Source organism: Rhinatrema bivittatum, chromosome 14 (genome assembly GCF_901001135.1).
Source record: "Rhinatrema bivittatum chromosome 14, aRhiBiv1.1, whole genome shotgun sequence".
Classification (NCBI taxonomy): Eukaryota; Metazoa; Chordata; class Amphibia; order Gymnophiona; family Rhinatrematidae; genus Rhinatrema; species Rhinatrema bivittatum.
The window spans coordinates 45,752,116-45,764,841 of record NC_042628.1 but is presented as its reverse complement, the minus strand read 5'-3'; the positions used below and the strand labels follow the sequence as shown (position 1 = coordinate 45,764,841).

At 45.4% G+C, this 12,726-nt stretch overlaps 1 protein-coding gene across 2 annotated transcripts in view; it reads left to right on the top strand.

The window, feature by feature from the left end:
* LOC115075806 (mitochondrial import inner membrane translocase subunit TIM16-like) overlaps positions 1–12,726 on the top strand; it is a 497,551-nt gene that overhangs the window by 346,401 nt on the left and 138,424 nt on the right. The window lies entirely within an intron of this gene.

Genomic DNA, 12,726 nt, shown 5'->3' with positions numbered 1-12,726 from the left:
GGTGTGAAAATCTTATTAACTCATAAAATGAATGTGTCACATGGCAATTTGAGAGTCTCTCCCCAGCTGTTCTCTGTTCATCCCTCTGGGCTAAATTAGGGTGGCTGTGTTCTCTCTGAGTCACTCTTCCATTGACCTGTATTTTATGTTTCATCGAGACTGCTATGTACCTACACGGCAAGCACAAAGATACTGACAATTCACTATCAGATCTGTTCTCTGTCTATGTCAGTTACATTTATTTCACTGCCAGACAGTGTGACAGTTATATCCTCTAGTATGAAACAACGTGCAGCATACAGCTGGAAAGTATTGACTGCCTTTGCCATGGTTCTAGACCTCTTTGTTGCTAATCATACTGTTAGATCATTTTTAGAGGACAATCAGGATGGCAGTCCTCACACATGGGGTGACATGATCTGATGGAGCCTGGCATGGAAAACTTGCATCAAAGTTTCTAGAATTTTGACTGAGCTCCACTGGGCATGCTTATGCATGCCATTATACCATGCATTCATGCAGGCTCTCTTTTTCCACTGAGCCCTTGCGTTGCAGTTTTTGTACCTAATGTTCTTGTTTTCTGGTCCTTTTTCAGTTTTATGCCAGTTGGCAAGATAGTTTTGATCCTTGTACTACTTGGGTAAATTTTTTGCGGTTGTTTCTCTGAAGTTTTCTGAAGTTTCCTTTCATCTTTGTTCTTGGTTCTGTAGCGGTGTGCCATTGGTACCCACTGGCCTTTGAGCCATCACCACCATTGAGTTTTGTCTTTGTGCCCCTTTTATTTTGGCCAGTCATGTCTAGTGGGTTCCAGCAATGCCCTCAGTGCTCAAAGACTATATTTATCACAGACTCCCACGATATATCCTTTGCCTGGGGGCATCACATTATGTCCATAGTTGTTGCAAAAGCACAACCCTGATCCCAAAACTCATAGAAAAGTATTTCGGGCACTGGAAGATTGATCTATCAACATTGGCATCAACACCGAAGGACCTAGAAGCTGCAGGTGGAGGGAATGTCATCTGCATCAAGTGAACTGTCTGGTCCCTTGATGCCTGCATCAAGTGAACTGTCTGGTCCCTTGATGCCACCAATCAGTAGGGAAGCTAGAGACAGGTCTTTGTCTGACTCTTTCCGACTGAAGCAGGAATCAGGTTCTGTCTCTTTGAAACTGACATCAAGGAGATCCCATGCCGAGCATTAAGAGAAGCCGAAGAAGCATTGGCGGCATTCTGCATTGGTGCCTGATGCTGGGAGCATAAACAGTCTGGCAGTTGACTGGAACCCCCTTTAATAATCCTATGGTGAATAGAGCTCATCCTCTTTGCAGGCCAGCGACTCACAACAGCTTCAACTGGATCAGGTGCCTGACACCCATCTACCTCTTGGTTCTGAGGAAGACATAGTACCCCTTCTGCCTTCCAGTCAATGTTGGCATTGGCAGTCATTGAGGAGGAGTTGGATAAATAGATCCAGCAGACCTTGGCTAAGGCGCTGCAGGGCCTCGATGCTGGGGCATCAAGGTAGGCACTATTCATCCTCAAGCCTTTGCTGATTTCCTTGAAGGTGCTTGGGGGCAGGATACAAGCACTAGTGCCAGTGCCTGGAGGGGCATTGGAGTCCATGACCACCGCTTTGTTGATCTCTGGCTCGTCAGCTGAGGAAGTTTCCCAGGGCTGTTGAAGTTCCTCAGGATCCAGGCCAAAACAGCTAAGTGCACCAGTCTTCAAGAATTTGGCTGGGGATCAAGCACCAAGGGTTTCCTCACCACCAGTGGACCAGGGTGAGTCAGACCCCGAATACTCTTGAGGGTGCAGCTATGACTCCACAGATTCTTCTCCTCCACCAAAGAGAAGGAAGCCTCCTCCTGAGAATCTCTTCATCAGTTTTCTCAGGAAAATAGCTAAGGCCATTCCATTTATGTTTCAGATGGAAGATGAGACCAGAAATAAAATGTTGGACATCCTCCAGTTCACTGAACCTCCTAAGGAAGTTGTGGCAGATGCATTCCATGAAGTCCTTCAGGATTTACAGATGAAGATGTGGGAAAAACCCCCATCTGTGATTCTTGTTAATAAGAAGGTGGACATGATCTATCTCATCCAAAAGGCTAGTGACATGCCAAGGCCCCTAGGTGACAGGCTGTATGGAGATGCTGACGGCAGACCTAGGCATTTCTACAGGGTGGCTTGCTTAATCCGATGAGATGCAATCTGCTACATTTGGACTCTTCTTCCCCACCCCTTGTAACAGCCCTGTCCATTGGAGCATCACAAATTGTCACACAGTAACTTCATGTGACTGATCACATTGGTTGTGATATCAAAATTTCAGGTCTTAAATTCAGCCAAAGTTGCCTGGAACTCAAACCAGCCAGCCCATGAACTTTGAAAATGTTCAGTTGGGGTGCTAGAACCTGTGTAGGAGGTGTCAGGATTGTGCTGAAGGGTCTGCCTAAGAAGCTCGATTATGTGAGGACTTCCACTGCCTTTTCCTTAGCTGCAGAAGTTTGTGTGGGTCACCCTCCCATCCCCTTTCCCTCCCCATCCTATGGTATGATTTCATGAAGCTAACAACCAGGAGATTCAAAACATTGTAGAAAGTATTTTTTTCACTTAGGCAACAGAAACCACAACTTGATAGTGACCTAAGGATGTGATCAAAGCGATTAGCATATAATGGGGTTTAAAAGAGGTTTGGACAAGTTCTTGGAGGAAAAGCCCATTATACATTACCAGCTGGTCAGACTAAAGAAAGCTATTGCTATCTCTGGGAGTAAGTAACAGGAATTAGATCTGTTTTATGGGATCTGCCAAGTAATTGGAACCTGGATAGGTTACTGTCAGAGATTAGGGTACTGGACTCAGTGGACCATGGTTTGACTCAGCAGGGCAATTCTTATGAGGGTGACAATTGAAGAACTGAATCAAATAATAATGAACCAGGAAGCTGAAATAGAGCAAATCAACAAAGTAAAGAGTAACAAATCACCGGGACCAGATGGTATAGCTCCTAGAGATCTGAAAAAAAAAACCCCCTAAAAAATAAAATTGCAGACTTATGACTAGTAATCTCATTCAAATCAGCTATGATACCTGAGGTTTGAAAGGTGACCAGTATAACATCCATATTTAATAATGGCTCCAGGGGTGATCCAGAAAACTACAGACTAGTGAAATTTACATCAGTGCTGAGCAACATGGTAGAAGCTATTCTGAAGAACACAATTACTGACTATCTGAATAATCACAGACTAATGGGGCAAAGTCAACAGAGATTTAGCAAAGGGAAGTCTTGCCTCACAAATCTGATTTTTTTGAAAGGATTAATAAACATATGGACAGTCCTTCAAAAGAGACTCATCAGGAAATGAAATAAGTCTTGGGACTGGAAACATCCTATTGTGAAAACAATATCCTATTGAAGGATAGGAAACAGAGTAGGACTGAATATTCATTTCTCTGAGCGGAGAAAGGTAAATGGTGGAGTATTTCAGGGTTCTGTACAGGGACCAGTGAAATTAATGTATTTATAAATGATCTAGAAAAGGGTGTGATGAGTGAGGTGATTAAATTCACAGATGATACATCACTATTCAAAGATCACGAGCCAACTAAGGGGAATTGCAAGAGGACCTTGCAAGAGAATGGGTGATTAGGCATCTAAATGGCAGATGAAATTTAATATGGCCATGTACAAAGTGATACATGTAGGGAAGAATAATCCAAACTATAGGTGCATGGTGCTGGGTTCCATGTTAGGTGTCACCACCAAGGAACAGAATCTTGGAATCATTCTGGATAATACTTTGAAATCTTCAGCCCAGTGAACGACGGCAGTTATAAAAAAAAGCTAATAGAATAGCGGGAATTATTAGGAAAGGAATAGAAAATAAACAGAGAATATCATAATGCCTCTGAATTGATCTGGGGTGCAACTGCACCTTCAATATGGTGTGCCGTTCTCAAAAAAGATAGAGGAGAACTAGAAAAAGTACAGAGAAGTGTGACCAAAATGATAAAGGGAGGAAAGACTAAAGAGGTTAGGGCTTTTCAGCTTGAAGAAGAGATGGCTGGGAGGAGATATGATAAAATAATGAGTGGGGTAGAACAGCTAAACAGGGAACAGTTATTTACTTTTTCCAATAATACTAGGATTGGGGGACCCTCCGTGAAGCTAATAGTTAGCACATTTAAAACAAATTGGAGAAAGTATTTTTTTTCTCTCAGCTCACAATTAAACTGTGGAATTTGAAAGCATCTAGTTGAGAACAAAAAGAGCATGGACAAGTTCCTGGAGGGAAAAGTCCATAAATAGGTCATTATTAGCCATGATGACTTAGGAAAGCCACTGCTTACCCCTGGTTAGGAGCAAGGAGGATTAAATCTGTTCTTCGGGATCCTGGCCTGCACTGGTGAGCTGGGTTGGCTGGGCTTGATGGACTGATATGGCACTTGATATGTTTCGTAAGGAACTAGCCACAGGAAATACGGGAAAAGAATGGCCACTGAGCAAATGATCAATGGCTGCAGGAGGAAGGTGGACAGAGGTGTTCCTGCCTTCCTTTCGCGTTCTGGCTTCTGTTCTTTGTGCTTTTTCCTTCTCTCTCTTATGTACATTCCTTTCCATGCCTTCTTCTTTTTGGCTTCTGGACCTGTCTTTCTTTCTCCCTCTTCTGATTTCACAGACCCTTGCCAGCTTCTACACTGCCTGTGGCAGGCAGCGGCTTACCCTCAAGGGTCCACCAATCCCCACCCCCAGCCCTCCTGAGACTGCCCTCGGGTGGAAGTGGTGAGCAGAGATTATTCGGCTGTGTCCCAACAAGTGTTCTGTTGAAAAGCGCAGTTGAAATAGTTCATAATTCTAAGTCAGCAGCTGCGCCTCATCATAACAAAAGAAAAAGAGACAAAAACTGGAAGACTTTTCATCTGCCAATTTCCTGCCTTACTGCGTTTTCCGAGTTTTGTGCAGATTGGGTGCTTTTGTCCTGCTGTCAGTAGGATCGCTTGCATTGCTGGCATGTGGGCCCTGCGCCAGGGGTGAGACGGGCCTCTGAGGCATGATCCTGCTTGCCGGTGGCTGGCGACAGGCTCGTTCTGATGACAGGTGAATTGGGGGACTGGCAGGACCAGTTCCTGCAGCGCTGGGCTGGAGAAGTCCCCTCGACTTGCGTGGTAGGAAGTGCAGCCTCTTCTTCTGAAGTGTCTGATTGTGCAATCCCAGGGTGAATCAGACTGGCAGCCAGACAGGGGATTAACAGGTGCTCAGACCCGCTCGCCGGCTTCCCTGCCTGGAGGCCTCACACAGCTCCAGGGCCTGGCCCACAGCAAGTACTCTGCCGGGGGAGGGGTGGGGAGGGAGGCAGATGCCGGCGGGGAGCAGAAAGATGATTTCACATGGGAGAGAAAAGGAGATCGGAGGCAGGCAGGGAACGCAGGTGCGGAGGATTGAGGGAGACGCAGGGGGAACTGAGAACAGCAGGAAGAGGAAGACACAGACACTGGGGGAGGACTGAACGGGAAGGAGGGAGAGGCAGGGACAGGCACCCTGCTTGACACACTGACAGGGAGGCTCAGAGCAGTGGGTCAGTAATAAGGCAGAAGCTTGGGTGGAGAGTTATTAAAAGCTCTCTAATTGTCTGGGTGAACTCTTACCATCATCGCTCTTACCACCAAGCCTGCTTTACCCTTTCAGTGCTGGTTGCGTGTTTTCTTGGTTGTAAATGTTGTTGCAAACCCTACCACAACGCGTGGGGAAAGATGCCCTCTGTAAATAGGCCTCAGGCGTGCTCTGCTTCTGTGGTCTGTGCAAGCGCTACCCAGACTTCGTACGCTGAAGCACATTTCTGTGAAACTCTCCGACCCAAATGCAAAGCCTGGCGCCTTCTGTGCTGAAACCATGGCCCACTGCGTGGAAAGTCCCCGAATCTCTCGCCACTCTCCGGCTTTGTTTTTTGGATAATCACAGTGAGACCTAGGTCAGGGCCCACCTGGCAACTTGTTTCTGGAACTTGCCCCCTTTCAAGGCTTCAGTTTTTTTCCCCAGCACTGGTGTGTGATGCTACTGAGCTGCTTTCAGCCTACTGAACATCAGTTTTAATTCGCTGCTGGTTTAATGACAAAATCAGAAAGCAGCAGCATAGTGGAGGCCCAGTCAGAAAGTGAGTTATACCACATTTGCTCTCTGCTTGGTTGTTTTTATTGCTAAGGTCTGCCACTATATCCTTGGGGCGTGAAACCCCACAGATGCAGATTCTAATCCCACCTCTTAGGAAGTCACCCTGCCTGTGCTGATGCTTGGATTGCAGTGATTGCAGCATGGGGAGGTGGCAGCTCACTTCTCTGTTCACACTGAGCCTTGCAAGGCTGGCTCGAAGGCAGTGCTGCCTACTGCCATATGGAGGGACCTGGGTTTGATTCCTGGGTCAGGTCTTCTGCTTCCCAGCTTGGCCATGGCTGGGGATGCTGCAGAGGCAGCATTCATAGCCCTTGGGGAGTGGGAGAGTTTCCCCCTATATTCATCTGTCTTCCCCCTTAAGCTTTTCCTGTGTCGTCCTCCTGCTCCTCCCAAGTTTTCTCTCCAACTTCTCCTCAGATAGTCACAGGTTCCTTTTCATCTCCCCCCTGCCTCTGGATTCCTCCCTGCCTCTCCCTTTTCCATCTCTTCCGTCTCCCTTGCAGGTTCCTCTTAGTGTGAAATGGGCAGAGGGGAGCAGTTGCGTCCAGCAGGGCAGGGACCTGGCGAGCACTGGGGCAGGGTCTGGTGCAGTAATGAGATGTGTGGCTTTCCTTAGACCCTGCACTCACTGACCACCTGGCACCATATGAAGGAGCCCCAGAAGGTTCCTCCATGGATGGACAGAATTGGTGTAGCGACTTGGTGGTGGTGGTGCTGGGCGGGGACCTTGACCCTTTATATATGGTAGTGTTTGGTACAGGGGAGGTGTCTTGTGTTCCAGGGTTGCATCAGTGACCTCCCTAGCCCCTCAAATAGCGCATCTCCATGTACAGGCAGCGCAGGGGTAAGGCTACAGCTTCTCCACCATTCCCTGCAACCTTCATGCTCTGCCTGTTTCTCCCCCCCCCCAGTGAAGCATCATACTGATGAGAATATTGATAAACTCCTTTAACAGCCTGGGAAGAACGTGCTCTGAGAGATTTGCAGATGTGTGTGTGTGAGAAAGAGGCCAGAGGGAAGGATTTGTGGTGGGAAAAGGCATAAATAAGGTGTGCCTATGCGTGAGATCACAGGGTGTCATGGGAGGGAAGAGGCAGCCAGTGACCCCAGACTCAGTATTCGGAGGGGAAGGGCTGTCCATACCAAAAGCGCACTCGCTTTTCGTGCCTAAAAGGTAGGAGCCTTTTGTTATGTTGTATAAGGTAGGATTGCCGCAGAATTGAGTTCAAATCCAGTTCAAGACAGTGGTTGTATATGAGATGAGCTTGGTAGTGTCTCAGTTGGGCTGATGGTGTTTTAAAACTCTTAAGGAGGATTAAAGAAAGAAAGAGGGCGATGTCTTGATATCTCAGATAGCAGTGTTGATTCTGGGATTACTATAGCCATTCCCCTGTACATGCCGCACCACAGAGCAGGTACAGCACAGGCAGAAGCAGAGCAAGCTTCCCTCACACGCACACTGCCCCACCATAGAGCAGGTATAGCATGGGCAGCAGCAGTGCTTGTCCTCCCGGACGATTTAAAAGGGTGCTACGTCTCTCTCTCTCTCTCTCCCACACCCCCCTGATGTCTTAGCATCTAGGGCAGTCGCCTTTTTTGCCCGCACCTTCTAACAGCCCTGTCCATGGGAGCATCGCAGATTGTTACACACTAACTTCACGTGACTGGATCACATTGGCTGTGATGTCAAAGTTTCAGACCTTAAAGATGCCTAGAGCTCAGTACAGCCAGCCCATGAGCTTTGAAAATGCTCGCTTGGGGTGTCCGAACCGTGTAGGAGGTGTCAGGATCGTGCTGAGGGGGTCTGCCCAAGGCGCCCGATTGCCTGAGGCCGTCCACTGCCTTCTCCCCAGCTGCAGAAGTTTGGGCAGGTCACCCTCCCGCCTCCTTTCCCTCCCCATCCTGAGGTACGATTTCATGAAGCTAACAACCAGCAGATTCAAAACAGATTGCAGAAAGCATTTTTTCACTCAGCACACTATCAAATTGTGGATTCTTTTGCCAGAGGATGCGATCACGGCGACTAGCACATAGCGGGGTTTAAAAGAGGTTTGGACACGTTCCCGGAGGGAAAGTCCATAACACATTGGGGCCGATGCAATACCTTGCGCTGGCGGCTGCGCACAGCTTAACACGTGATTGGACACGCGGTTTTAGACGTGCGTCCGTAACCCCTAATCCAATACGCGTCCAAATCATGTAAATTCATGTAGATGAGGCTATTAGCTAATCCCTGCAATCCAATACATTTTCTGCGCGGCCATTGCGCCCTTTTGCAATGCGGCAAATTTTACGCCAGGCCCAGGACAGAGCGCATTGAAAAAAAAGAAAAATCCTGCTTTCGTGATTCCTCCTAATAGTATCATAGCGATACTAAGTAGGAGGAACCAAATAGAGTAATATTTATTTTTTTTTAAGTTTTTTTTTTTTTTTTAAATTCTGGATGTCCAATTAGCGCAGCCCCGCATTTAAATATTGGATCGCTCGCCCAGGACAGGTGGCTGGGCACGCGTTAGGAAAACAGGCACTCAATGCTGAGCACCCGTCTTCTGCACACATTTATTGCATCGGCCCCATTATTAGCCAGGAAAACGCCTGCTCTCCCTGGGAGGGAGTAATAGGAAATAAATCTACTTTATGGGATCTGCCAGGTACTTACGACCTGGATTAGCCACTGTCTGGGACGAGATGCTGGGCTCGATGGTACCTCTGGGTAGGGGTGGGGAGAGTCTGGGACCTGGCTTTGCAGAACCCCGTAGGTCCTTGTTTGATGGAGCTAACGTGTGGCTGGTTCCCAGTGCCTCAGGGGGATGTGCCCAGGGGAGCAGCTAAAAGAATTAAAAATATAAGAATTACAAAAGGAAGAGCTGGTAGTGGGTGTTTTACTATTTGTTGTGTGTGCCCAGGCTTCCACCCAGATCTAAGCTAGATTTAAAGTTAGAGCCTTCAAACAGCCTCTGTACTGCAAATCCCTTTCAGGGCATACGTTGTTAAAGAAAGCCAGTAGAGTATTTGGGTGGTGGTGATAGATTTATAAAGGTGACAGATGTTTAAGATGCAACTCTTGGCACTGCTAAGGTCTCTTCCCCAGACTGTGTCTTCAGCAGAGTTTAAAGTCAGAGTCTGGAGTAGGACAGTATGTACCTAGGGTCACTAACTCTGAGAACCCCCCCAGTCTCCTGCACCCCCTCACGCTAGCCACTGCCCCACGCCACTAAATCCATTTCTGCCATCTCTGGCCGCAGTAGTTCAAGATACAGCAAATGCAATATGAGCTCACAGTCCCTGTGCTGACTCCTCCTCTGTGGGTTTCCTAGTTAGATCAGAGATCCTCTCTCTGAGGAGGGACCCTTGGGTAAGGTAATGACAGAGTGGATTGTGTATCCCAGGTGTCCAAAATTCCTTTAGCAAAGTTTACATCTCTGTATGGTTATTAGCAAGCAGGAATGTGGAACTAAACAGCACCTTTAAAGTAAATAAACTGTACAGTGCAGCACTACATAAGCCACACGGTTCTACGCCAAATACAAAATATAAATACAAACTGTAATCATTTAAAACTTTCAAGTCACATAATACAGTATAAGGTGAAAATAAAATCCTTTTTTTTATTACCTTTCTTGTCTGTTGTTCTTTCTCCTCTTTAATCTTGTTTGTCTTCTCCTGATTTCTTTAAGGCGGAAACTAAGGCCAGAGAGAAACATAACCAGCAGGGGAAAAGAGGTGATAATGCCCTTTACAGTTCCTTTGTTAGGCCTCACCTGGAGTACTGTGTTCAGTACTGGGGCCCATATCTCAAAAAGGCTGGAGACAGGATGGAGGTGGCCCAGAGAAGGGTGACCAAAATGTATGGGGTTTCTATTGGAAGACTTATGAGGAGAGGCTGAAGGATCTGAATATGTATACCCTGGAGGAGAGTAGGTGCAGGGGAGATATGATACAGACCTTCAGATACCTGAAAGGTTTTAACGGTGCACGAATTTCAAACCTTTTTTTGATAGAAAGGAATCTGTAGAACTAGGGGTTACGGTATGAAGCTCCGAAGGGATTGACTAGGGAACAATATCAGGAAATATTTCTTCACGGAAAGAGTGATGGTTGGAATGCCCTCCCGGAAGAGGTGGTGAAGACAAGTACAGTAAGAAAATGGACAAGAAGAAATGGGGTAAACCTGTAGTAGCCTGGTACAACATTTCTGCATGGGAGTAACCTGCACAGAGCAGCAGTTACAACCCATGGGGGCAACAAGCCTGGACACCTTGCTGGGCAGACTAGATGGATTATTTTATTCTTTATCTTCCATCATTTACTGTTACTATGTTACATTTTCCATTTCTCCTTCCCTTTCATCTGACATCTGTTTCATGTTTCTTCTCTGTCTCCCTCTTCACTGCATCTCTGATCCCTCCATCACCATCTCTGTACGTCATCCTTCCCATAATTCTTTTTTCTTTCATGTGACCTCCTCCTCTCTGCCCCATATTCCACCATCTCTCCGTCAACAGTCCTCCATCTATCTTAGACTCGCGCCTCCATCCGTCGTTATTTTTTAGCTCTGCATCAACCCTTCTGCATTCTACCTCCTCTGGTCTGCTACTTCCCATCCCCTTTCTTCCTACGCTCTCTTCCCCTCCCTCCTCCTTGTATTCTCTGATCCCTTTCAGTTCTGTGCCTGCTCTTCTCTCTTCCTCCTTTGATGCAGACATTTGCGTATGGTTATGACTACTATCCAATGACAGGGAAGTTTTAAAAATGCTTGATGACATCACAGTGCGCTATGACCTCCCTAAGAATACAACTGAAGTAGCCTGTTTTCCTATAGGAAATAAAAAAGAAACAGGGATTCTAAGTGTTGACTGTGTCAAGGGCACATGAAAAGTGTGATCCTGGGTTCATGGGGTGCTTTACTCTCTGTGGCAGATATTTTTATTATATGGGATAAACTGTTCAAAAGTTATTAGGGGGCAGATATGCACACAGACATGAAGATTCTATAAGATCACTTTCCATGTGGAAAAGTAGGAAAGTAATACAAAATTAGAAAAAAAGAGAAAGAAAGGCTTAGATCATGAAAGATAAGAGAGACAAAGAGAAGTGTTTGGCATAAAAAGTCACTGAATAAACTGGAGCCAGAGGTAAAGTTGGAGAAGTGACTTTGAAAGGTCTGTATTTTAGCACAGTTTATGCTCCAAACAATATTAGATGCTAATCTAAACTCTGATAAGAGAGATAATGCCATTGGATAAATAACTCAGACAAATAGGATATCTTTTAATTATTTGTTCAACAAAACGATTCAACAATAAGTATTCATATGTGAAAAACTGGTGGCACCTCCTTGAACAGCAATAACTTCAACAAAATATTTCCTGTAATTGTTTCTGTTACTCTGAGAGGAATTTTGGCCCATTCTTTCATACAGAGCCATTTCAGTCTGTGACATTTGAGGCCTTCCTTGCTTGAAGAGCTTGCTTCAGGTCTTGCCTCAACATTTCAGTAGGGTTTAGGTCAAGACTTTGACTTGGCCAATCCAAAACACAAAACCTCTTCTTCAACTATTCTGTAGTAGATTTATTTAAATGTTTAAGGTCGTTGTCTTGCTGCATGACCCACTTTTGGCTCAGCTTCAGCTCACGGATAGATGGCCTATCCTGCTGGTCTCCTCTATTTATTTATTTATTTGTTTATTTATTTAAATTATTTTACTATACCGATACTCAAGACACGGTCTTATCGTACCGGTTTACAATAGAACAGGGGGAAACCAATTAACAACTATATAGAAGGTAAAAAATTACATCAAACAGGGAGCGAAAAACACATGGGAGCTGGAGGACAGGAAAGATTTTTTTTAAATGATAACAACTGAAGAGAGGTAAAATAGTCAGTGAAAACAATGAAAAACAATAGAAAGCGATACATAATCAAATAGAATAGAAATAGAATACAATAGAAAATAGAATAGAAATAGAATAGATAGCAATAGAAAATAGAATAGAAATAGAATACAAAAACAATAGAAAGCGATACATAAGCGATACATAATCTCCTCTAGAATTTTCTGACATAAAGCAGAATTCATAGGTCCATCAATGATGGCAAGTCATCCAGGTCCTGATGCACCAAAGCAGCCCCACACCATGATACCTTCACCACCATGCTTCAAAGTCGGGATGAGGTTCTTTAGAAAGTACTCTTTAGTTTTCATCCAGCAAAATGTTTGTTATCAAGTTCAATTTTTAATTCATCTGTCCAAATAGCATTATCGAGAGGACTTGTGGGTCATCCAGATACTTTTTGTTGAAGTCGAGGTAGGCAACAATGTTCTTTTTAGAGAGCAGTGGTTTCTTCCTAGCTCTTCTTTCATGAACATCTTTCCATTCAGTTGTTCCTTGCTGGTTGATGCATGAACCCTCACATCAGCCACATTGAGAGAGGTCTGCAAATTATTAGATGCTAGTTTGAGATTCTTTGTGACTTTGGAGTGATTTTGGCAGGATGACAGCTCCTGCAGTCTTCAGTGTTTACCATTTGTAGATTCTCTATCTG